Below are 27,156 nucleotides of genomic sequence, written 5' to 3'. Positions count from 1 at the left end.
TTAGTATACTTTGTCAGCCCTCATGCTGTCTCCTAGTAACTTATACTCTAGATTTTAACTCCAAGTGTTTGTTCTTTGTATGTAGTTCATATTAGTGAGACTGTACAATATTTGTCCCTTGTGTCTAGCTTATTTCACTGAGTATAATGTCTTCAAGGTCCATCTACGTTGTCATATGGGTCCCAATGTAATGACTTTTATAGCTCACTAAAACAGTATTTAAGATTTTGCATTTTAGTCCCTGGTAACAGAAGCATTTATGACACTTTTTGTGCTTTTAGAAATTTTCAGAAAAATAAGATTACATACTTTAAATGGTATGTGTTTAATATATATATTTAAAAGTAAATGTCATGAGATTTTTATGATGGCAGAAATATGTTCTACAAACTGATTACCTAACGTGCACGTATCCTCTTGGTGTCTCTGTGTAAGGACAGTGCTTTTTAATGGGGGTCATGGTTTTGTCCCCCAGGGGATATTTGGCAATGTCTGGAGACCTGTTTAGTTGTCACAATGTGGGGGAGAGGTATTCTTAGCATCTAGAGGACAGAAGCTGGGATGCTGCTAAACATCCTTCAGTGCACAAGCCAGCCCTACAACAAAAAATTATCTGGCTCAAAATATCAGTAGTGCCAAGGCTGAGAAACCCTTCTGTAGAAGAATCCCTCATAAGTTTGGTTCTCAGATCTGTAATATTTATTTAGTTTCATTTCCCTGTGTTTCCACTAAAAGGCATAATTCAGATGCAGGATTGTGTTATATCCCTGGAACCAAACATTTATTTTTATGACCGAGTGGGCTGACCTTTTGAACATTAGAACTAGGTTCAGGGTAATCCTTTCCCAAGGGTTTACATGATAGGCAAAATCTCTTTCCAAAGATCTGCTGTCATTTAAGTCATTATCAAAATATGCATTTTACTCTCACTAATCCTAGCAAGAGTATAATCAATTGTCTGAGGTGGGGGGTTTGCTGAGTCATTTATTCATGCCTTTTATTACCACTTGGCTTTGATTATCACCATTCATTGTTCACAAGCCTCTCAGCTTGTTTACTTTTTATAAATTACATGTAATCAGTCCTCTTGCAGGTCTGGCTACTGTAATTGGCAGTAGCCACAGAGCAGGGCTGACAAGTCCGCGTTTATGCTGATGTTTCACATTCAGTTCATGTTCCACTCTCCAAGCTTTCTTGCCTCTTCCATCTACATTTAAAAAGGAAGGTGAAACAAAAATGCCACTGTGCGTACTCCTGGCAGATGCTCTGAAGGTACTTACTTATAACTTAGTAGAGTCCTGGTGTCCTTTGATTTAGTCAAAATCAAGGGTTTGTGGGAAGTGGTTCTCATCAGTGTGCATAATAGTCACCTGGGTAAAAATGAAGATTAGCTGGCCTTATCCCCCTTCATGTTTGTTCAGTTAGTCTAGGCAAGTGCTCGTTAGAGAAATTCTGATTTGGGAATTGAGGAAAGAAGGGAGAAGAAAGAAAATTCAATGGCAAGAAATACTTTAAGAATGGAATTAGAAGACAAGAATCGAAACTCAGAAAATAACATTAACTTCTCTTCTGTGAGATAGGGAGACTGTGCTATGATGGTTAAAAAGATATATTTTTAGTTTTGGTAGAGTGGGGGGGCAGTGATTGAAATTGAACTGTTTCCCAAAGAGGACATATTTAGAGGATGACAAAAGTGAAAGGGGATTTTTAGAAAGGTTAGAATGTGAGAAAGTACCTAACCCTTGCCAAGAACCTCTAAATTAGCGATAAGATCAAGGAAGGAATTATGTAGGTATCTTTCAAAAAAGAATGTGCATTCCTGAATCAAGATTTTATGGATGGTTTAAAGATGAATGAGAACAAACTCTATACCAGAAGTTCTGGTTATTCTGGTTTTTGAATCTGAAAGCATATTAAGGTATACTCTGTATTTCCTGAAATAGTTCTAATTTCATATATTTTTTCCCATTGTCTTTATAATACTTGTCTGGCTTGTTCTAAGTTTTGGTTAGTTGAGCTCTGATTGATTTGTAAAAGAGCTTCAAAGTAATGCTACTCTACTAAAGAAGTTCCCTTGTTTTTCAAACCTTTCTGTGTTTTTTTTTGCCTTTTATATATATATATTCTAATATCTACCTCTTTCAACATAAATTTTCATTTTAAAGTTAATATTAGAGAGAGACAGGTTCTATTTTATAAGATTGGTCAAGATGTGGATGAAGTGGAATGGTTATTTAAGGAATGAACGAACTATGTAAGGAATGAACTAAATGAAGGATTTTATTTCCACATACCTACTGACCTCACTCTGCTTGTAAAAAGCTATGCTTTTTTTTTTGACATGTTACTTCCTTAGAACTTTATGATTCCATTTGAATACCTTGAAGAGAAATGTTGACAAAACAAAGAAAAGAATTTGGGGAAACTTATAAAATGATGGATGTCATCAGCGTGTTAAATACATTTATTTTTTTTCCTTATGCTTACCACCTCTGCATTGTAGTGTTTATTTTTCCATAAACACATGCTAGGAACCCAGATTTCACTTTAGAAGCTTCACAGCTATGGTAACATATTCATTAACTTGCCTTTCATACCTCCCTTCCTTCCTTCTTTCATGTTCTCTCCCATCTCCTCCACTTATTTCCTCAGGAAAACTTCAGCCTCTCAGTATCCAGCCCATCTCTCCATAGGATCTCGTAGAACCTTCCTATCAACTTTGTGTTTCATGTCATTATTGTTATTATATGAAGTGTCTACCACACCCTCTCCCTGCACTGAGAGACCAAGTCAGTTTGGTTAGCTCACTTCTCTTCCAAAGTAAATAGCAGGGTGGTGGTTGGAGGCGGTGGAGATCTGGAACCAGCTTGTATCATTTATTCTGATAACTCAAGAAAGGCTAGACTCCAATGACTTCCACTCTGCATTAAGACTTGAAGGCTGGACTCAGGACTTTCTTTATTTCAGGTGACCTTATTTCCTTGCTTTATTGTGTTTTTTTAAAAACATATGCTTGGGAGATCTCTTTTCCTAGGAGCCTATTTATATTTCTAATTATTTTTCTAGATTTTTTTCTGTAATTTATTCTGTTAATCCATATATTGTTTAACATAGTTATAGGTGATTTAAATGAATATTTGTATTTGTTGAAAGCAAGTATAAATGCCCTTAGGGAGAAGCATAACATTAAGTAGTCATCCAAGTAAAGAAAAAAAAATACAGCATATAAATTTTCATTGTGATACTTAAAATTTTCAGTTTTTGGTTTACTGTATAGATTGACTTAAAATTCATAGTACACTAGTATTTTGATTCTGTGTGTTATTTTATAATTTTTAATACCCAGACATATTTAAATCTTTCATATCTACCTACTTATTTTGGCAGTTCTTAACTCAAAGATGGGCTTTTAGATCAGGTTTTATGTATACTGAGTTTGTTACAAATTTGTTTTTTTTCCCCAAGTTGCAGAAATTGTGTATGTTGAGAAACTTGTGCTTTTACTAAGGAATATTGGATAATGGATATTGAAATATTTCTAAACTTTTATGAATGTTCTAGCCTTGAAAACATTCATGTCTCCTTTCTGTTGTATTCCTAATATGTATTCCAAAGCAGAATAAATTTCATAACTGAGACTTTTATTGAAACACTTAAGGAGAAGAAAATGACTCAACTAAGGAAAGGGCAAATGTTCCTTAAAGCCACGGAAGGAGAAGCATTTTTATTATTCTTTGCTATTCTTAATGAGTAGAATGAGGACCTAGGGAATTCAGGCCTAGGGAAATATCCTTAGTCTAAGGCCTCTTGGTTTTAGCAATCAGAATTAAGACTAGTCTACAAACTTCCTGAATCCCAATCTTGTGCCATTCCCAGGCTGCCATATCCACCTCCTTCTTTAGTGGGTTGGTGTAATTCCTGAAATTCAAACCCTTTCACATTTCAGGGGCATTTTAGTTGCCCCTTAGAGCAGTGGCAGTATCATTGGTTCTCCCCAACCCCTTTTGCTTGTCCCTCCAAGCTCCGTGCTTTGGAAACATCTGAAGGGGCCTTATCCAAACACCTTTGAGGAAGGTGTGCACCTCTCTGGTGTTTGCTCCTTTACAGTAGTAGGAAGTTAATTATGTGGGATTTGCTCACCTGATCCACAGGGTGATCCTACTTCAGTGTCTGTTTGGAAATCCCACACCCCTTTTTGCCCCTGAGGAAAAATTCTTTCCTGATCCTAAATTCAGTGCTCAGTTTAATCTTGAGCATGTGAGAATGAGTCACCATGGCAAAGTATGTAATACCATTTATACCTTTCTTTCTAACCCTTATTTAATTTTTAAAAATTCAAAATATTGGGTCCTGATTTCCTGTATAAGGTCTGGTGATCTGGGGGACTAATTTAGGGACTGGGAGGTGATGAGATTTTTTTGGAACCAGAACTTTCTGTTCCACTGAAAATGAAGCTGCATGGCCTAATTCTGAAATTCAGACTATGTGTGGAATGTCTGAGTGGATGAAGAAACAAAGTGATTTTTTTGGGAGGCAGGGAGGAAAAAGCATGCAAATTTTAAGATAGTCTGGTGTTATGGGGAAATTTTGAGATTTTTTTAGATATACACAAACCAAAAATGTATGAACTAGTTGCTTTGTGATTCCATTGTACACCCCACAAAAAATTCTTAATATTGTGCCAGAGAGATACTGTGAAATTAGGTGTACTTAAATGATAAAATAACACTTCTGTTTTGATTACAGTTACTGTCTTCTATACAATGCTTAATCACTACTTCCATTTCTTCATTTTTATAATGAAAAATACTTCACTGGGAAATTATTTGAAAAAAGAATATTTGTAAATACTTTGGAATCATTAAGGTACTTTGAATATGTAAAGAATGTAAGTGGTAATGTTTATGTTTTTACACTGATAGAAGTGGGAGTGACTTGAACTTCAAAATGATGAAACTCCATCTCCATTATTAAATATAGCATACTTTTGAGCAGAGCCATTTTCCCTAAATGCTTATTTTAAATTGGCAGATTCAGCCAAAAGGCAGTAATCTCACCTAGCAAGTGTTTGACACACCTGTTTTAACCTGTACAGGTTCAATTCACCCAAAGAAAGAGGGAGGGTAGGGTTAAGTGATGCAGGTACTTGGTTGGCTTCATTAACATATTGTGAATAACAGTATTTGAATGTTTGCCAGCTAAGCCAGGCTATTTGGAGGCCTGCCAGTGAGCTATGGGAAGTTTTGAGAGAATTGTAGAGAATTGAGCCAGTAAAAGTTTTACTTTTTATTCGTGGAGGGAAAGATTTAGAAGATGATATAGGATATTCTTTTTTCTTTTTTTTTTTTTAATTTTATTTTATTTTTAAAGAAGCTTTAGATTACATAAATATTACATCGAAAATATAGGGGATTCCCATATAGCCTACCTTCTCCCCCTCCTACGTTTTTCCCCATTAACAACATCTTCCATTAGTGTGGTACATTTGTTACAATTGATGAACACATATTGAAGCATTGCTACCATCCGTGGACTATAATTTACATTATAGTTTACACTTTGCACTGCACAGTTTAATAGGTTTTGACAAAATATATAATGGCCTGTATCTGTCTTTGCAATATCATGCAGAACAATTCCAATGTCCCCAAAATGCCCCATATTACACTATTCTTCCCTCTCCCTCCCCTCAGACCCTCTGGTGGCCACTGTCTTGATATCAGTGTTCCATTACTAGAATAATAAGTCTACTTTAGTCCACGGTTGCATTTTCCCCTTTATGTTTATTCTTTCCTCAGTCTTGAGGATTTGGGAATGGTGGTTCCCACTTTGCTTCCAATTGAAAGGCATCTTAGAATAGGATACTGTCTTTACCCTCCCAATAGAAAAACCTTTTTTTAATTGCCAAGAAATTTCAGATTTTCTCGTTCCACATTTTACTTTAAAAAAAATACATATTATGGGACCTATCTCAGAAATACCTCTTGGTAATCTCTCATGGATGAGTATGGGTTCTTACTCAGCTGGTTTTTTGTCTTTGTGTTATAGAATTAGTCCTGGAGCCTTTTCTGTAAGCCTAGCTGGAGAACCGCTTCTGCAACTTATCATGTGAACACAAATGGTTGAGCCACCCACAAGACAGACAGGTTAAACTAGCGTGCTTGTAGAGTAAACTCCTAACTGATGGGTGCTCAGATCATAAAAGTCTATATGGTAGAGAAATTGTCTTTACAAGGTTCCAGCCTTTGGCCTGGATCTGTATGTGTTCAGAAGTACTTTTTTGACTTGTAATTGGCACTGTCTTCTCAGTCCTCAGCTGAAACTACAACCTTGGGCTCTAAAACTAGGCAAGGGAATAATCACTTGAAACCAGGGGCTCTCAAACATTTTGATGTAGAGGGTTTTAAGGGTCAGAGGATGAGGCAGCAAATGATTAATTCTCTAATTCTTATCAAGAGGGGTCAGGTCAGAGGAGTATCAAAATTACCAGAGAGCTTTTTCAAGACCATTACCTTGATTTTTTGCCCCACCATAATGGGATAGTGGTATAATAGGGCATCATTTGAATCTAGAAGTTCCTGAAGCAGTGAGTTCTGGTTACATGTTAGGCCAGTTTTCAACTCTGCCTCACACTGTTCAGAATGGAAAGACACAGCCTGATGTTCCCAACTAGTAAAGATTTTGAAATAGGGAAGCAGAGTTGGCCCAGTGGTTAGGGCGTCCGCCTACCACATGGGAGGTCTGTGGTTCAAATCCTGGCCCTCCTTGACCCATGTGGAGCTGGCCCATGCGCAGTACTGATGCGCGCAGGGAGTGCCCTGCCACTCAGGGGTGTCCACCCTCGTGTAGGGGAGCCCCACATGCAAGGAGTGTGCCCCGTAAGGAGAGTGGCCCAGCACGAAGGAAAGTGCAGCCTGCCCAGGAATGGCGCCGCACACAGAGAGAGCTGACACAACAAGATGACGCAACAAAAAGTAACATAGATTCTCAGTGCCGCTGATAAGGATAGAAGCAGTCACAGAAGAACACACAGAGAATGGACACAGAGAACAGACAACTGGGGGGGGAGATAAATAAATTTAAAAAAAATGATTTTGAAATAATACATTAAATGTGCATTTAATAGACTTCAAAGAAAAAGGTTGTTTCCCCCTTGGGTGTTTTGTTTTTTTTAAAATCTCTTTGAAAAGTGATTCTAAAGAGTTATTTTTAAATCAAAATATGGAATATTAAAAATAAATATCGAATTTGATCATAGCTATTAAAGATAACTATATAAAATGAGAACTTAAAAAAGAACTCCTAGTACATTATATGAAGCTTTACATTTCTAACATTATAATGAGCATATGTATTTATATTTACTATAATTTCCAGACTCAAGGTATAAAGTTCAGCTAGCTCTTGTTAAATTTCAGTGATTTCCTTGCTATTTTGTCAATACGTGTGTGACTTTTACATTTATGTGTTCACCATCTACTCTTTTTTTATGAGGATTTAAAATTTTTTTAACAAATCAATTTTATTGATACATATTAATAAAGTATAAATCCAAAGTGTACAATCAGTGATATTCACTATAATCACTATTTGTGCATTCATCACTTCAGTCATTTTTAGAGCGTTTTCATCACCATCTATTCTTAATTATGTAAATACAACTTTGATTCTTGATGGCTTTTTTTTTAAGGAGGCACTGGGGATCAAACCCAGGATCTCATATGTGGGAAGCAGGCACTCAGCCACCTCGCTACATCTGCTCCCCTCTTCATAGCTTTTTATTTCCAGTTGATTTGTAACAGCCTCTTTAAGAGACAAATTTATAGGAGACTGTAATCTTCATGAAGCAATGTAGGGTTAATGAATAGTTTGATTATTATTTTAGTATTTTCCCTTTTAAATTATAAAATGTTAATTTTATTTGTGGAGCTTCTCTATTATGCCAGTTTATTGTATGATAGGAGTACTTAAGGATTGTTATTAGTCACACTATTTACTGCATCTTCAGTATCTCTGAGAGTGGTGACTATAAAGTCATATTTTTCAAATGAGTACACTCATGAAGCTGATACAATTTATTCAAGTCATAAAGCAACACAGGTGAAGCTTGAGTTCTGATACCAGGCCCACATTTAAGCCGATAGCATGTCTCTGTGTGGGAAGAAGATACTGAATTCTGATAATCCCTTTGGAATGCATTAATAATTTTAGTTCCAAATATGAGTTATTCAGGAGGTCTACCAGATTTTAAAAACTAAAGGAAATTTAAAGATTGACTTTTTTACCCTTTTAAATAAATCTTACTAGATGGGGATACATTTAACTTTCTTAGTTGGTTTTTGTATTCTCTATATTTTAGCTGTAAAGCATTGTGAAGAAAGAGGCTGCCTTCAAGTGTGGTGAGGTTTAACTCATTTAACCACTGTTCAATGGTTCTACTGTGGACATGATCCCTGTCTCCCTTTCTTGTTTACATATTGTATAATCCAGACTGGCTGGTCCCGTTTGGTAGGTTTGCTATAAACTGCAGAGCTAAGTAAATGTGTGATAACGTTTTGAATGGCACTGGAAGTTAAACCATGCTTTGAGCAGTGATGTGGCAGAGGGCCCCAGCTGTCAGGTGCTCCAGATTCTACCTTCTTAGGGACGTGTTTCCCTTTTTCTCTGAGTGATAGGACAAAAAACGAGAAGCCATGCTAGAGTCTGGCCAGCTGACCACTTCAACATCTAGATGGTATCCATCGTGCTGTGTCTGATTTGGAAATGTCTGATGCTGAAAATAGGTGCTAAATATGTCCATAAATGAGTTTTATATGTAGGCAAAAACAAACCGGTTTTGTTTAACTGGGTGAAACCATTTTCATCTGTCTGTGCCCAACATACGAACACTGAAGGTAACTTGATGAGTCCTGCTCTCAGTGTATAAAGAGAGAATGTTTTCATGTGGCTTTGTGGTGAGCATTTCTAATGACTGCATAGTATTGCATTAAGTGACTGTAGGTTGCTCAACTAATCCCAAGTGCAGGATTATTGGGTCTTCTAAAGCACCCACTGCCCTTGTCTGCTTACCTTCATGAAAGATGTGCATTGCCTCACGTGTGAGTCTTCTAAATCCCCCGTAGGGCTGTGTACCCCATTCAGTGTTGCAGTTTGTCTGTCTCATATTCCCTTTTCATCAGGCCCCAGTGTATCAAAGGGTGTTTGTTAAATCTAAAGTGATGTGCCACCTCCATCACCACCTTTCTCTCCTATGCAGTCTCAGGACTCCTCTTCTCTAAGGCTGGGGAAACCTAATTTAAAGATCTCAATTTAATAGCAACCTTGATAGTATTCCATGAGTAACTCTTAACTCAAAAAACCCTAAATGGGGTTCTCATTGCTTGAGGCCAGGCAGGTGGAGTTTTAGAATCTTTGGCTTTTAATGATTTTAGAAAGTAAAAGGGAAGTGAATGTGGCTCAAGTGATTGAGTTCCCACCTACCACATGAGAGGTCCTGGTTTGGTTCCCGATGCCTCCTGGTCCTGGGAAGTGGATGTGGCTCAAGTGATTGAGCTCCTGCCTACCACATGGGAGGTCCTGGTTTGGTTCCTGATGCCTCCTGGAGAAGGCAAGCTGGTGCAGCAGCAGGCATGGTGAGCTGATGAAACAAAAGAGATGCAAAGAGGAAAGATAATGAGAGACGTAACAAACCAGGGAACCAAGGTGGCTCAGGTGATTGAGTGCCTCTCTTCCACATGGAAGGTCCTGAGTGTGGCTCCTGTGCCTCCTAAAGAGAAGACAAGCAGGCACAGAGAGCATACAGCAAATGGACACAGAGAGCAGACAGCGAGTACACATAACAAGGGGCAGGGAGGGGGTAAATAAAATAACTCTTTAAAAACAAGAACTAAAAAAGACCCTGTATGGTCCTGTGTCACTGATCTAGCTTCAAATGAATTGTGACTTAAAGACAAAACTTCATTTGTATAAGTAGATTTACTACTTTGTCCTAGTCTAAAAATATGAGAGAGAGAATAATCCCTTAAATGTTATTAAAAATCAATTTTTAAAAAGTTCAAAACTAGAAATCTTTAAACCGTTTATATTTCTGATTCTGATTTTTTCAATATTTATGCTGTTTTAAATTTGCTTATATATCTTTGATATCCAAAATCTTTTTTTTTTTCCTATTCTTTTTTTCAAATAAGTTTAAAAAATCTACATTCATGGAGTTACCATTTTTTCAGTGGTTAACTATTGGAGTTTATATTCAGAAGATTGAGGAAAACGGACTTGGCCCAGTGGTTAGGGCATCCATCTACCATATGGGAGGTCCACGGTTCAAACCCCGGGCCTCCTTGACCCATGTGGAGCTGGCCCACGCACAGTGCTGATGCACGCAAGGAGTGCCGTGCCACACAGGGGTGTCCCCTGCATAGGGGAACCCCACATGCAAGGAGTGTGCCCCGTAAGGAGAGTCGCCCAGCGTGAAAGAAAGTTCAGCCTGCCCAGGAATGGTGCCACACACACACGGAGAACTGACACAACAAGATGACACAACAAAAAGAAACACAGATTCCCATGCTGCTGACAACAACAGAAGCGGACAAAGAAGAAGATGCGGCAAATAGACACAGAACAGACAACTGGGGCAGATGGGTGGGGGCGAAGGGGAGAGAAATAAATAAAATAAATAAACCTTTAAAAAAAAAATAAACCTTTTTAAAAAAAAGGAGATTGTGATAACCACTACAGAATAAAATAGAAAATAAAATTAGGTTTAGGATAAGGAATGCTATTTGGACATTGTAAAAATAGCACACACAAAAAGTGAATGAATAACTGGCAACAAAAATTCTTTTTCCTGTAAGTTCCTTTTTCCCAAACCCTTGCCATCATGCTAAAAAAAGTTTTCTTGTAGGTTGATTTTTCTCAGAATCCTGCTGCTTGCTGCTAATAATTTTTTTCATGCCAAAGTTTTGTTTTTCATGTGATTTCTGCAGCAATCTGGGGCCTAATGAAAAGATTTTTGTTTAAAGTATAATGGTAAAAGTTACCGGTAACAAACCCAAAAAGAAAGTTTAATATGAACCTCTATACCGTTTAGTCATAGTGACTAGGAGAAATTAAGGGCATTATCCAAGATGACTGAAGTTAGATTATTCTAGGAGAAATAATCAATTCTAACTAAAGGTAAAGTCTAAATGCTTATATCAAGTTTCAAAAATTTCAGATTTCAAATCCTACCAGATCTTTCCACCAAGAGTGCATATTTTTAAGATTTCTCTATCAACCGAACACAATGTGGTCCCGACTAAGCCAGCTTAATAGAATGGCAATACAGTTTGTAAATAATTATGTGGGAGATACATATTCACGTTTTTTGAGAGCATGCAAAAAAGTACCTGTGAATGCTTTTCAGAGTACTGTATACTATTACATCTCTATTATCTGATAGGAAAAAATAAATCACATATTAGTACTTTTCTTAAAACAGCGTGATGTATTCATCTTTTCATCCTTTTTAAGCAATGATTTCAGAAGTGTTAAATAACATTTTGTTCAACAACTCACTCTGACTCCCTGACTTACTGGAGGATCACACTGTACTTGTTTGTTCTGTCAATCTCCCAGTGGCCTTTGACCAAAAGCGATAAATCTTACCTGACTTGGTACATCAGTCAGAATCCTTAGCTGAAAGCAACAGAAACCTAGTTTAATCAGAAAGGGAGTTTATAAAGGATGTTAGGTAGTCACAGGCTCTTTAGGAGATCTGAGAACCTTGCTTATAAGCTGGCAACCGTAACATGTGGCAGAACTGGCTGGTGAATGCATCACTACTGTTCAGCTGCACCCCTTCCTCTCCCTAGCCTAGCCATGGCCATAGGCACTGCATCTTGCACTACCAACACCAGTGACAGTGGATGCTAAATGCGACTACTGCTTCCTCAGGAACTAACTTTTTTTGCACGAGCCTCTGACCCAGGTTTCTGTACAGTTCTTGCTGCTTGTAACTCCTTTCTGTAAAATCTAGGATGAATCTGTTTGGTCATGTGCCTTCATGCTAATGGCAAGGGATGCTAAGAAAACAATTATCTGAAATTTTCAATTGGGAAGGTGGGGAGGGGGATTCAGATGATGGACAATCTAAAAGAATCATGTAAATCCAGCATTTGGAGGTGAAGGGAGGAGGACAAAAACTAAGGGCAATAACTACCTTCCTACAGTACTTAAAATGTCTGCTATTAATTATGAGAAAGAAATGTCATAAAAAAACGTAACTGCTCAGTATTTTGTCTCAAAACAGTGGCATCCACAGACTTAGTAAGAGCAGGCACTATTGTTTTTAAACGATTTTTATGCGCTTCATGGGTTAATTTTTAAATTTTTATCTCCGATCCACACAGCTTCCTTGAAAAGTAGACATCATCACCCTTATTTTAGAGATAAAGAAAATGCTACCCAGAGTAACTTCCCCAAATCACACAGCTGGTAAATGACAAGTGCTGGGATGGCAAACCACGTCTGTCTGCTTCAAAACCTCTGTTCTATTTGCCAGACTTCCTCCTAACATAACTTTTGTGAAAGAGCACAGATGTTCCCCGACTTAAACCTGAAAATTTTAAGAGTGCTTCTTTACTCTTCCCCTTAACAATCTGGTTAGTACCTTTTATGTTACGTTCCCAGACCCTGCTAGGCTCAGGAGGGTAACTGGGGTGAGGGCTTCAGATTCCAAAGTCAGAAGAATGTACATGCCCCTGGGCATTTTGGGCACTATTGAGGTCGTCCAGGAAGAGTTTGTAGAATAAGAGGAGAGATGATGGAACCTTACAGAACACCAGATTGGGGGAGGTCCGAAGGAGAGGAACCTGCAAAAGACACAGAGTAGACTTTACTTGGTAGGAGGAGAACCAGAATAGGAACTTGTTAGGGAAGCCAAGTGTATAATTTAAGGAGGGTGTGGTCAGGAGCCAGGTGCTACAGGAATTCAAGTAGGATGAGGTGGAAAATAAGCCATGGCTATGGACTGTCCAAGCTCGAAATTATGGGGACCTTTTTAAATTTGAAATAATATTCTCTAAATCTTAACCTTCTCTATAAATCCAACTTGAGCTGCAGGGATGAAAATACCCCACTGTATTCTGGGTTAAATACTCAGTATTTTGTGTTTAATTTTTAATTCCTTTTAATGATGCTGTGGTTTTGGTGGTTTTTAGGGCCGTATCTTTGTTTCCTACATCCTACCCTCTAGTCACATTTGTTGATCCAGAGGCCATTGTCCCTTGGGTATGACTTAGATCAATTCCATCTCAGTCTGTTATATCTGCCCTCATTGAAACTAGCTTGCCACTTTCCTTCTTACACAGCCTTGTGAAATCTTTCAATCACTTATGCTATTTGTCTTTTTGCAAATCAAAGGAGCCTGTCACTTTAAAGCATCATTGTAAATAAACTTCAGAAAGGATGAGTGATTAAAATTTAGCTATTTACTGTTTGTCATTTAGTTCTCCTCCTCTTTAGAAACTTGCATGTGTGTATATAGGCATCTAAGTAAAAATGTAGATGCAAGGAAGAATAAAAGTATTCCTGAATGGGTTACAGAAAATTATGGAGAAAATCAGGCATGTGTTGAAATAAACTTTAATATTTTAATATCTATAAGGTTACACATTCAGGGCAGCATGTCTTAGGTGGCCCCTCAGCTGGATGGCATTTTCTTTCTTTTTTTTCTATTATTTTTTTCTTTTTTTAAAGATACTTAGATTATACAAATGTCACATAAAAAATATAGCAGATTCCCATATGCCCTGCTCCCACATCTCCCACATTTTCCCACATTAACATCCTTCATTAGTGAGGTACATTCATTGCCATTGATGAACATATTTTGGAGCATTACCACTAAGCATGGATTAAAGTCTACTTTGTAGTTTACACTCTCTCCCACCCAATTCTATAGGTTATGGCAAAATTTATAATGGCCTATATCTGTCATTGCAGTTCAGGACTATTCCCAAGTTCCAAAAATTCCCCAATATTATACCTGTTGTTCCCTCTCCCTGCCCTCAGACCCTCCAGTGGCTACTGCCTCCACATGATATAATTTCTTCTATATGTAGAATCACAAAAAAAGTCTATAGTAGAATACCGGTAAGTCTACTTTAGTCCATAGTTCATTCCCCAATCCTGAGATTCTAGGATGGTGGTGCCCACTCCACCTCTAATTGAGCGGGGGCTGTGATCCCATAGGGCAGATGGATGGGACTCTCTTGTTCGCAATTTTGTAGACTCTTTCAATTCTGTGGTTTGGTAGTTGTCCATCATCTCCGCCATATTAGTTGTCCTCAGTGAGAACAATGAACTGGAGAGTAGGTGTTGCAATTCCCTTGAGATTCAGGGCCCCAGCTAGATGGACAGCCCAAAGATTTAAGTCTCTTGGACATACACCCACCAACGCTAGTACTAATTATAGGTTCAAATGGAAGGACAGAAGAGCCATGTGTAGGGATAACACAACTGAGTCCAACTCTTGTTACTCTGAGGAGCATAAATTCCAGAGTAGGGCCCACTGGCAATGCACCAAACTCCTGAGCTATCTGCCCTGACTGTAGTGTCTGGATGTCTCCAGAGCCCTCCGGAGCCCCACTATTTGGGGTAGTATCTACTTTGGCAGTCAATGAGATCCTGCTGAGATATGCATAAGTGTAACCTCTGGAATGACCTCCCGACTCACTTAGAAGTCTCTTAGCTATATACACTCATTTGTCTTTACCTTTTCCCCCTTTTGGTCAGGGTCTTTTTTCAGTTGCATTGCTACTAGTTGGTGCCTGGTAGTAATCCCTCGGTGCCAGGGAGGCATATCCTCAGGAGTGATGTCCCACACTGGAGGGAAGGTAATGTATTTATTTGCTGAGTTCAGCCTAGAGAAAGGCTACATGTGAGCAACAAGGAGGATCCCAGGAGACAACTCTTAGGCACCTTATAAGACTATGCTAAGTTTCAATTTCAGGAGTAAAGGTCCATATGCACAGTCGTCAATATCAAGGACCCTTCAATGGACCATCCTCCTTCACTAGTCATTGCCCCTGTACTCAGGGGATTTTTGCTGATCCATTAAAGAATGTGGCAGAGCTCCCCAAGATGGGAATGTGATATTCCTTCAGTTATTTTCTGAATCTCCACCCACCATGGCAATGCCCCATGAACATTTGAACACATTTATATGCCTTGTATGTATGCCCAGGTGCACATCCTCCCATGTATCCCCCATCACTGACCCCCAGCACCAATGATCCTCTCCTACCACGGTTGTCACCCTTCTGTGATCTAAAACTTATTCAGAAATGAAGCCAAGAAAATAGCCAATGCAGTTAATAAGAAAATGAAATAATAATGGTAGTTTTAAAAATAAGAAATAAAATAACAAAAAAAAATTTAATAAAAATAAAAATTGGGGGTAATAAAAAATGAAAAAATATGTAAAAAATTTATTTTGACATTTTACCTTTCATCACCATAAGATCTGTTGTCCTATTTGTACAATTACATTTTCTACTGTTTATTCCCCCAGTGTCTTTCTTTTTTTTTTTTCATTTTGTCCTCAAAGAAGTTTTAGGCTTTTTCTTGATTTAGCCTCATTTTGTGCATTCCTGATCACAGCACTGTTTCTCCTTTTTTGGGGGATGATGGAGATTTTCCTCCTCTCAGTCCTTTCTCTTCAGTGCATCAACCCCAGTGTTTGCAAGTCCACTTCCCCCCCACTATAGTGCCCCAAAGCCATTCACCTCTTATTTGTCCTGTACTAGTTGGTATTGGGATCTATAAAAAGAGGTAGGGTTAGGAGAGGTGAAATTGAAGGCGCCATCTGCATCTGCTTTTTAGTTGTTTCTGTCCTTCATCTCCTTTCATTCCAATGGTGAAATGGATGGAGGAGGAAGGAGGAAGGGAGAAATGATAGCTGACACTCCTGATATACTTTGCCTTTTCTGCTCATCAAACCTCAAACAACACTCCTATTCTTCTAACCTTTCAATCTCTGGCTCCCTTATTAGACTGTAAGCTCAGAAGAGTAAAGACCCATGTCTGTTTTGGCCTCTGCTATGTTTCCCCCTGCCCAACATTAGACCTGAAATGTAGAAGACGCTCAAAATATGTTTTGTTGGTGAATTAGAGAGGTGGAAGGGGGGAGTAAGCCATCATTTTTCTCTTTAAACTTTGGGACAACTTTACTTCCCCATTCTTCACCCTGGTCTGAATTTTTACCCATTTATACCCTGATCTCTAATTCCTAAATGTCTTGCCTTCTGGGCAGCAGCAGGAAGATGGTTCCCACTAAGGGGTGCTGGACACATTTTCCCATAGAATATTTTCTGCTTGTTGGTTAATGTCTGTTGAAACTGTATAGTTAAGTAGGCTTTTGTGGGTTGGCCAGAGAAGTGAGCCAGAGTATACAACGTTGTTTCTATGGGAAAATGCATTCTGAATGCAAATGAATCTATTTACATACAAACTTTTGGATTACAACCTTTCCATTAGTCGGGACTGCCTTTACATGTTCTCCCCTTCAGGCTTTTATTCATTACTAATATATAAATGAACAATAAGCCATTTATTTGTAGAAGGACCGGAGGCCAAAAGTCTTTCCCTCTGAGATTATAACTTATTATGTTAAAATGAATTTCATTCATTCAGCAAACATTGGTAGTTTATTTCAAATGTAATTATAGACTGTGCCCAGCATATGCAGGGCTTTGTATGACGGGTTCACATGTAAATAGAATATGGACCCTATCCTGGCGAGTTCACAGTCAGGTTTCCATTTAAATAGGAATTGGACTCAACCCACAAGGTCACTTCCAGCTCTGAAATTCTTCAGTTCTGTGGTTTTTGAATTACCCTATTCATTCACCCAATTTTCTTTCTCATATGTGGTTCTGTTGTAAAATATATTTTTAGGTAATGAAGAAAGATTATTGACATTCATGAGTAACAATAGCAGCAACTCCCACCTTTACAGCTTTTAAGTAATTCTATGTTTTTCTTTGTTATTAAGAATGAAAAATCCAGGAACAAACCATTTATTTTTATTGTTGCTTTTATTATATAAAGAATAGAACCAGACACAGCACAAAATTGACATAAAAGTAAAATGGCACAGGAGCTTTACTTTAAATATATAAGTATTCTGCAGGGATTACATATATGGGTGTTGGGATTACACTTTTTTTTTTCCGGAGTGATTGTCTGTAATTTTCAAACTTTTTACAGCAAGTATGAATTAATGAATTAGCCCCACTACCAACATCACCCACATACACATGCATGTACATATACAGGGATTCTTTTGTTGAGTAAAAATATTTCAGTAAGGAATATTTCTTTCCCCAAATCATTTCTTAATATCTTAATATTAATATCTTAATAAGCACTTGGTGAACAAACTTAGTTTCTGAGAGCCAGAACTCTATACCTGGCATAGAATATAAATGTTTCTTGAGCTTTCCATGCTATGACTTGGGTTGTATGGAACTAATTCTTATTTTGTCTTGAAACTTGGAAAAGTTACCTGGTAGTTAACTCTAGACCTGTTTTGACAAGTCTCATTATCGGTGACTCTCTTTTATTTGCAATTAAAGTCTGTAATTCAAGTAATATATTAACTGCTTCTGGCAGGTGAATTAGTGACTCTTCCTGTTTGGAACTGGAAAGAAATAACTATTATTTTTTTTTACATCAAGAGTTCCATTTAGTGATCAGGCTCTATACACAGTAATCCCTGAACTAAAACTAAAACTTCAATTTGCAAATATATTTAGAGTCTTTTTCTTCTCTAAAATAACAGCTAAGAAACTACACTTTTATTGCCTTTTAGTTTCTTATCCATTATTTTAGCAGTTACTTTTTTTTTTTTTTACAGATTTATTTCTCTCCCCTTCCCCCACCCTTCTGTGTGTTCTGTGTGTCCATTTGCTGCGTGTTCTTTTTGTCTGCTTCTGTTGTTGTGAGCCTCACGGGAATCTGTGTTCCTTTTTTTGTTGTTGTTGCGTCATCTTGCTGCGTCAGCTCTCCGTGTGTGCTGCACCATTCCTGGGCAGGCTGCACTTTTTTTCGCTCTGGGTGGCTCTCCTTATGGCGCACACTCCTTGTGCGTGGGGCTCCCCTACATGGGGCGGGGGGGAGCACTCCTGTGTGGCACGGCACTCCTTGCGTGCATCAGCACTGCACATGGGCCAGCTCCACACGGGTCAAGGAGGACCGGGGTTTGAACCGCAGACCTCCCATGTGGTAGACGGACGCCCTAACCACTGGGCCAAGTCCACTTCCTCCAGCAGTTTCTTTTAACATAGAAATCAATCTTTAGCTAGAAGCTGGTCTCCATGGTTATAGGAAATTGAAGACTCACATTTGAGGAAGAGTTTGGTTTTAGTTAAAGAACAGCACATAGCTTTTTCAGTAATTTGTTTCTGTGAGCTGTTAAACATTCCTTGTTCTGTTAATACAGAATGATAACTGCTGTTATGTCCAATGTTCTTTGTACATGTGGTATTCTTTATACATAGTTAATACATATTTGTAAGTAAATAATATGTACAAGACAGTACCGTAGGTATTCATAAACTATATAAATGTAACATTAAAATGAATTAAATTTATTTATTAATGATGCTTTATTGAAATATATATCATGTACTATAAAGTTCACCCATTTATAGTGTACAATTTAGTGGTTTTTAATATATTCACAAAGTTGTGCCACCAGAACTACTAATTCCAGAACATTTTCATCAACCCAAAAAACGAAATCCCATACCCATTAGCTGTTACCCCTCCTAGATCCAGGCAACCACTAATCTACTTTCTGTCACTATAGATTTCCCTTTTCTGGACGTTACATAAAATGGAATCCTATAGTATGTGGCCTTTTGTAACTGACTTCCTTCACTTAGCATGTTTTCAAGGTTCATCCATGTCGTAGAAGGTATCAGTACAGTCTTTTTATTGCCAAATAGTATTATATTGTATGGATACACCACATTTTGTTTACCCAAAATAGATTGAATTTATTCTTGAATTGAAAATTTCACGACCCTCAAGGTCCTCCATAATTCTCCAGATTGATTTCTCCCACCTTTTTCTTTCCACATTCCACAACTTTCATGACTGGGTCTCCACTATACTATTTCCTTCTTTAAGGACTAACTTAAATGCTCCCTTCTTTCAAACATTTTTTCTCTTGATCCCTTGAATAATAAGTTCTCAATTCCCATAGAACTTTATCCATACCACAGTTTCATCTTTTACTTTTGATATTTATATACTTGTCTTTCATATCAAATTCTAATCTATGAGATAAAGCCATTTCTGTTCCTATCAGAAATACCCTTGCAAATAGCCAGTAATCAATAAACAGTTTTAAATGAATGAATGAGATCATTGGAGATCACATGAATGTTACAAAAGTAAGACTGTAACTTAAGAGTAATTGATAGTGAATTTTTATTTCTAGTTGAGATGCCACAAAACTGTCTCAGGAATTAGGGAAGATAACTGCATTTTTGGAAAAATGTTATTAGTACAGTGACCTGGTATCTGGTACATAGTGAAACTCAATAAATGTCAGTTGAACTGGACCCAGCATCTGGTTGCAGGGACGTGGAAATTTTCAATGTCTCTAGAAAGGAAATTCTATATTTATTTATAAATTTAAGTTTAAAAGATAGAGTAAGGGAGTAAGAGCATATGTAGGTAAAATAAGGAAAATGTTTGGAGAGTACCTCTTCTCAGGAGATCCCCAGAGCAAATTTGTTTTCACTTCTATATTGGAAATGACTTATGTGGATAATGTCAGTAAACGTTGGCTTTTCTTTTTCCTTTTAGCGAGGTAAGTTCCAGTTATCACTGTTGCTTTAATAAAACAGGCTATGATGATAAGTTCTCCTCTAAGGCAAGGGCTGAGGGCACATTTTCCTTTTCTTTTGAAGCCGTATTTGAACCAACCTTAAGTCAGAGGTAGAGTTGCAAGTTTGGATGAGGGTCTGTAAGTTCTGATCATGGCACAGTCCACAGAGTGGACTTCTTGGGTACAGGGTAGAAAGGGCTTTGGTTCTGTACTAGTGTTTTTGACCACATCCACGTGGTCTTTGAAAGGGAAGAAAGATCTTACTTGTAGGCCCTGTTTTAGGAGAAGAAAAAGAGTAAGCAGGTTTGCTGCCAACAGGGAAAAGAGTTTCTTATATTCTAGGACTAATTACTTTATGTGGTCAAAAAGCAGAGAAAGGGAGTCCTGGGTAGACAGCAGCTTGATATTGGAAGAGGTAAACAGCAGACTCTGGGGGTTCTCTTTGTTTCAACTAGATTATGCTGACAGTGACTTAAATATCTAAACCTTAGTTTTATAAACACTTTGAAAATTTGTAGTAGTAATTATAAAAGCTTTGTGGCTTTTATTTTTATTTTCTCTATTCCTACCTATCTAAACAATGGAAGGCATGACTTTCTATAGGTCATATTTTAAACTTAGCAGTTGCCGCAAATATGCTTATTTTCTGTAAGTGTATAAAATTTTTTAAATATTTTAATTGTAATGCATGGGCAGTTTGTTAGCTTTAGATTCCTGTGGAACTTTTTCTTCATATTTTATCCTGTTCTCAAGACTTTTTTCTCTTTATTTTATAACAACTTGTAAAGTTATCTTTATTTTCATTTGTTTAAATTCATCTGCTTTTATGTGTGTTTTTCCTACCTGATCTTTTATTTGCTTAATATTTGCTACGACACCAGGATATGTAAAGAAATACCAACCATAAACCAATGTTTTGCTTCATTTTATACCATTCTGTCTATAATGAGAAAAGACAGTATTTTTCAACTTGATATACTTTTTGTATGGTAAAAATCAATCCAAGGTGAAAATATCCTATTACTCCAGCAACTCCCACAAAAGGTCAGCCTCAGTAATAAAGTATGAAAAAGAGAAGTTTGGTGGTGGTTGCCCTTTCACAAGCTCATATCTGGAGAAAGAACAGAATATATTCATGATTTCCTGATAACTGCCATTGGGGTTCAAAATCTGATATTGTTGCATGATAACCTGACATTGCTTCCTGTTTCTGAAGGAATGATTGGATGTGAAGCCAAAATACTTGCTAAACCAGGAAACTGCTATTACAGAATGTACAGGAAAGAAAAATACTTAGGCAGTTGTGTTGAGACACAAGACTAACTGTAAACTGTACAGTGGATCTTCTGTCAGAGTGTTCATTGTTGGGTATTGTTTTGTGTAGGTTAAAGATCCATTGTTCAGGTCAGTCACATATGGCAGTATGGAGCCTTGTATGTTAAGGAGCAACTTGGTACCTATATATGCTTCCCCACTGTTGTGCTTGTCTTTGAAAATTGGCTTCAAATAAGTGAAAGGACTAGTGCTATTGTCATAACAGGACTAAAACTGAGGAATAAGAATTACAGAGTTGGATGCATATAAAGTAGATAGTTCTAACAATTAGAACTGTCCAACAGAGAACTCCAAAACATAGTGCACTCCCTCCCTGTCACAGTAAGTGTTCAAACAGAAAATAGATGAGCACTCACTTAGATGTTACATTTGCTCAGGGTCTTGGTGGGAAACAGCAGTCAAGTTAGATAATTTGGTGAACATTTACTGAAAAGACAAAAATATAGGGTGTAAGGAGAATACAAGAGCAAGTAAGAGGGGTTGGTTGGGCAAGGGACCAATACCTATACCTGAAAAAGAAAGAGGAGGGAACATTATCAAACCCTAAGAGAGTTGACTGTGTAGAAATGGCTGCCATATAGGAGCTGAGTTCTTGAGTCAAAGCGCAAGTCCAATCATTGAGATCATATAGGGACTCAGCCAGGGAATCAGTCCCCTGATGTCAGGCTTCTCTTCCTTTTATCTCCTTCCAGTGTTTCCCATTGACCAAACCCTACTGCAACGAGTTGTTGTAGTCTTTACAGTTCAGCCTCCCCAAGCTCAGAACAGGGTAGGGCTAGGTAGAGCCTAGATCTGGTGGGGTGGATGGAAGATGTCCAGGATAAGTACTGTAAAAGACAGTCCTGTTTTAAATGGACATCCCGGTTATTCACATAGATATACCTCATTTCTATGGCAGTTTTTATGGCATCATCTCCTTTTGTCAACTCCATCCTATAGAAGATTGCTACCATCAAGCTTCTCAAAGATGTCACCAGATCATTCTTTATGTCCTCAGTTTGGACAGTGTCCTCTGAGCCCTCCCAGGGAACATAATTATGTGGTAGGTTCTTGGTTTCACATTTTAACTCTGTTCTCACATACCTGCTTCCCTAAGTATTCTCAGCCCTTGCCAATGTCCTGTCACACCCCCATTTACTGTAGGCCATCATTGGGTATTAAGTTTCAAGGATCCATTCCAGCACCATACTAGTTCCAGGATGTTGCCAGCATGTTATCCCCAAGTTAAGAAACAGTGCTCCCATGTCAGTAAGTTCTCCCGTACCTAACTTTATATTTCACCTCCAGGTTTAACACCCTTAAGGCTCTGTCCCTGACATGTTTTTCTGATTCTTGCAAGCAAATATTAGCTAGGTCTTAACAATCTGTTGGGTGTGTAAACTCTTACCTTTCTGTGGCTGGAGATTGTATTTCCCTGCTCAGATTGTGCTGTTAACTTGCCCCACTCATCAGTTTGGAGGTATATTAGTTTCCTACCTGCAAAAACAAATGCCATTTGATGGGTTGGCTTAAAAACAATTTATTGGCTCCTAGTTTTAAAGGCTAGGAGACTTGCATCTTCTTGAGTTGGTATCTTCTGACTGGCAATCTTTGGACAATCTTGGCTTTTCCATCAAATGGCAATGCACATGACAATATCTTCTTTTCCTTCTTGGTTCTGTTGACTTCTAGCTTCAGGCTGCTCCCCACTGCTTCCTCTTCTATGTCCAGTTTTCTTTGTTTAAAAGGACTTCAGCCTTATTAGATTAAGGCCCACCCTCATTCAGCTTGGACACACCTTAATTGATGGAAAAGGCCTAGGCTACCTTGAACAGACTGTTGGTAGGAATATGGAGCTAAATTTATTTCTGATAATGCCTTAGAAGGAAATGATGAAGCTATTATTGGAAACTGGAGGAAAGGGAATCCTTATTTTAAAGTTGCAGAGAACTTAGCAAGATTGACTCCTGATGTTATATGGAAGGCAGAATTTGAAAATGGTGAGCCTGGATGTTTAGCTGAAGAGCTTTCCAAAGTAAACTTGAAGCATGCAGCCTGGCTTCTCCATGCGGCTTATAGCAGAATATGAGAGGAAGGAGATAAGCTGAGAACTGAATTGTTAGGCACAAAGAAACCAGAGACTGATTACAGAAATCCCAAGCCTCTAGAAATCAAGCCCCCAAGTTTAGTTAGAGGAGCTAACTCAACTTGAAACTTGTAGGTCAAGATTGAAAATGCAGTTATCCAGGGAAGACTTGTGGAAAGTCTTAGTGTCTGATGGTTTGGGCCACTGATTCCTGCATGCTAAACTAACAAGCTTTTCGTGACATCTGTATGAACAAAACCACTGTCAGCCTGGACTAAAAGGGACATGGAGAGGAGAGATGAAGGGAAAACAACTTAAGAGGAGAACCAGTGGAAGCCGAGGTCTGGAATTAAGACATCTCCTTGGGCCGAGAGAAGGATCCCACTCATGTATATGGAAAGGGGGAGTTTTCCCCAGCATTTGAAGAGGGTTGATGTTCCAGCCCATTGTTCAGGGAGAGTTTTGCTGCCCCATGTTACAGAGAGGGTGGAACGCATTCCCTGGTGGTTGGGGAGAATTAGGTCGCCACCCCATTGCTCTGAGAAGTGTGGGCCTGTTCCTCATAGGTTGGAGAGAATGAGGTCGACACTCTACTGCTCTGAGGGAGTTCGGCCTGTTTCTCAGAGATTAGGGAAGGCCAGGTCATCACCTCACTGCGCTGAAGAGGTTGGGCCTATATACCAGAAATCAGAAATTAGGGAGAATGCTGTCACTGCCTCACTGTACTTGGGCATGGGGTGTTGAGACTGTACCCCAGAGATTGGGGTACGAGTGGCTATCACACCAATGTTCTTGGAGAGTTAGGTCTGGAGCAGGGTAGCCACCCAGATGATTGATGAGGGTGGAATTGAGAAAATGGCCATTGGGCATCCTTGTGGAAAGGGTGCCCCTCCCTGGGAGCCCCAAAGGAGAAGAAGAAATTATCACGTTAAGAATAACTCTCAGAATTTGAAATCTAATGGAGTATGCCCTGCAGGTCTTCGAAATTGTTAGGGACCTGTTTTGCATGTTTCCCTCCCACATTCTCTTTGTGGTAATGCAAATGTTCATCCTATGTCTGTCCCTTTGTATATTGGAAGCAGATTATTTGTTTTGTAAATTTTACAGGTCTAAAGCCAGAAGGGACTTTACCCCAAGACAAATTATATTCCTGTAACTGATTGTGATGTGCTTTTGTGTTTAGCATTGCTACTGAAAAGATTTAAGGTTTTTCAAATATTGTAATGTCTTTTTGGGATTCAGGGGGTAGAGCAGGGCAGTTTGAGTTTATCTACAAATTCCAAAAAGAGAAAGATTATATTTGTAAACTAATCCATTCCCCTGGCTGTGATACCCTTTGATTGTATTAAATTCAAAGGATTTAAGTTTACCTCATAAAATCAACTTAGGTCTTTTGATTTGAGTGGTAGAGTGTGACTCAGGTTGAGTCCCCACCTCCTTGATGGGTTAATATAAATAGACACTCACTCAAGAAGACACTGGGGGAGAGTGAGAGCTCCATAGATGCCAGAGGAGAGAAATTTGTCATGTGACAGAAAAGAGATAGTTCAACAGGTAAAGCCCCAGGGAGTGATAAGCCATTTGGCTGATAGCCTATCTTGCTTTAACACATGGCAAGTGACTTTGGTGAGAAAGCAAACCTGAGTTGGACTGTTTAGGGCCTTGAAACTGTAAACTTTTCTTGAAATAAATACCCTTTATAAATGCCAGCACGTTTCTGATACTTTGCATCAGCACCCCTTTGGCAGACTAATACAATGTCTATACTCTCAGTCATTTTTGATAATTATCCTTTCTCCAGATAATTAATTTTATCTTCAAATGCTGCTTTTGGAATTTAATTTGGTTTTCCAGGTGCAGTTTCAACTTGGGCAATGCCTAGTAGACGGTTTCTAACCTTGATCTGGTTATTTAATTTTAGTTAAACAGCTGAGGATTGATGCTTGTTTGTTTTTAAACAGCTGTTTTACTTCTGATTCTCAGTGTTCAAGTACTGTTAAGCCAGGCCTCCAGTATTTCTGCTTGTACAACTTCTGTTTATACTTAAATATAGGATTTGACATTTATCTCTTAAAATGTCCTCTTGTTGCCATCCATGCAATATTCTACATTGTTAAGATCCTTTTGAATATTGTCTTTCATCTGATTTTGTGTCATCTAAAAAATTAATAAGCATATTTTCAAACTTTATGTGATTGGTATAATTATTTGATTTTAAAAGAATAATGGTACCAGACCATTAATTAATCTTTTAGGAAGGCATTCCAGATAACAGTGAACTCCCCTGTCATCCATCTTACATTTCTCCATTTTATCCACGTTTTCTAGAAATGGAGATATATTCTATTTTTAGCATTTCTGCTTGATACTAGGCTTATCAGAAAACATATTAGGTTCATTTGGCATGACATTTGACATACAATAGCAATTGCCACTCCTTCCTGCCCCTCACTCCCCATCTTCACAGCCTATCTGCTTAAAAATCCAAGATAGAATTTTGTTTGAATTGATACCAAGCTTACCTATCTCTGGTTTCCCTTTTTGGCCCTTATCATTTTCCTCTTTTCCAGAGCTTCTCCCTCCATGTGTGATTCCAGAGAGCTTGCCAGTGTTGGCTTCAAAATCCTTCCCATGCCTCCCTCCACCCTTCTCACAGGTTCCCTTGCTTCCTGAGGTGGGGCTAAAATTTAAAGGACCTTTTTTCCCTCCTCTTAGGATGGGCCACCAGTTCCAGTTTTAAGTCTGTTCCTTGGTTAAATCTAGAACATAGAGGAAAAAATAGAAGTTGAATAGTTCTGCCTTCTGACTTTTGTGAAGGTTGTACCATCTTACCCAAGATTTTTGTCTTCTCATAAAGCTGAAAAGAAAGTGGGAATATAGACCTGTCGCCGTGGTCGCTGCTGCTGGTGCTGCTGTTTGTACTGCAGTCTTTCTGGGCCTCCTGCAGCCTTCCCATTGTTCTTACAGGTTGGGAATTCTCTTCTGCATTCAGTCTTAATTATGGACCTAAAGCACTCATACATGTTTTTGGTTTGCTGTTTAATTTGAGTTCCCTGTAAGACTACAGTGTTTTCTTTTAGATGCTTTCCTATTTATGATTTAGAATCATGACCTTATTTTTCCTGTAAATATCTTTGTTCTTCAAGGAGTTTGGTATCCTGTTGGCTAGGATTTTCTAGAGTAAGTATAACATCTTGGACTCTCCTCAAATGCCCAAGAACCCCTTGCTGGCAATGGGACGTTAAGGGGAAGAGTTACTGAAGCACCCTCTTTCTTAATACACAAGTGTCCATGGACTAAAATGTGGTTAAACATGCCAAATTTATAAAGTCAGGTGATCTTTTACTGAGAGTTTGTACTGACTGCAGGTACCAGAAATGTGCTTGGGCTAGTTGGAAGATCAGTATATTAGCTAAACTTAAAGTATAGAAGCTGTTTAACAGTTTTTCTGGCTTTCCATGTGCTGCAGAGAAAAGGCTAAACCCCATCTGGTATACACTATTGTGGCAATCTTAGATATTCATAAATAGCGTATGTTCAGTTTTTCCAGATTTGGCATTTTCTTCAGTATGTTCTGTGTTGATTTTAATACTGAATGTTGAATTTCTTTCCCTTTGACTGTAAATGATTTTTAGTTAACTAAAAAAGTAGTAGTTATACTTATGTTTTGTAACAAGTGGCTGTTACGAGGTTGTTCTTGGCATCGTTGTCCCCTTGAGGTTGCTTCAGAAGTGCAATTATACCAGTCACAGCTCTGTTGAAAACATGTCCGCCTTACACCTGTTTTCCTCGTGTAACTTTCTTGGTTTGGAAGAAAAATTGTATGATTCCCCTGGTTATATCCCAGAGAATGCTAAAGAGTGATTCCCTCTGTATA

At 38.3% G+C, this 27,156-nt stretch overlaps 1 protein-coding gene across 9 annotated transcripts in view; it reads left to right on the top strand.

Annotated features, from left to right (window-relative positions):
• GAB1 (GRB2 associated binding protein 1) overlaps positions 1 to 27,156 on the top strand; it is a 140,832-nt gene that overhangs the window by 13,279 nt on the left and 100,397 nt on the right. Inside the window, exon 1 of one of the 9 annotated variants that reach the window (XM_071214515.1) lies at positions 2,653 to 2,967. The exons of the other annotated variants lie outside the window; for them this stretch is intronic. The gene's annotated coding sequence lies outside the window, so the exon portion shown is untranslated. Of the gene's footprint in view, positions 1 to 2,652; positions 2,968 to 27,156 lie in introns of those variants that run through there. 9 annotated transcript variants of the gene reach the window in all.

Source organism: Dasypus novemcinctus, chromosome 1 (genome assembly GCF_030445035.2).
Source record: "Dasypus novemcinctus isolate mDasNov1 chromosome 1, mDasNov1.1.hap2, whole genome shotgun sequence".
Classification (NCBI taxonomy): Eukaryota; Metazoa; Chordata; class Mammalia; order Cingulata; family Dasypodidae; genus Dasypus; species Dasypus novemcinctus.
Note: the sequence above shows the minus strand (reverse complement) of the source record. Positions and strands in the feature narration are given on the sequence as shown.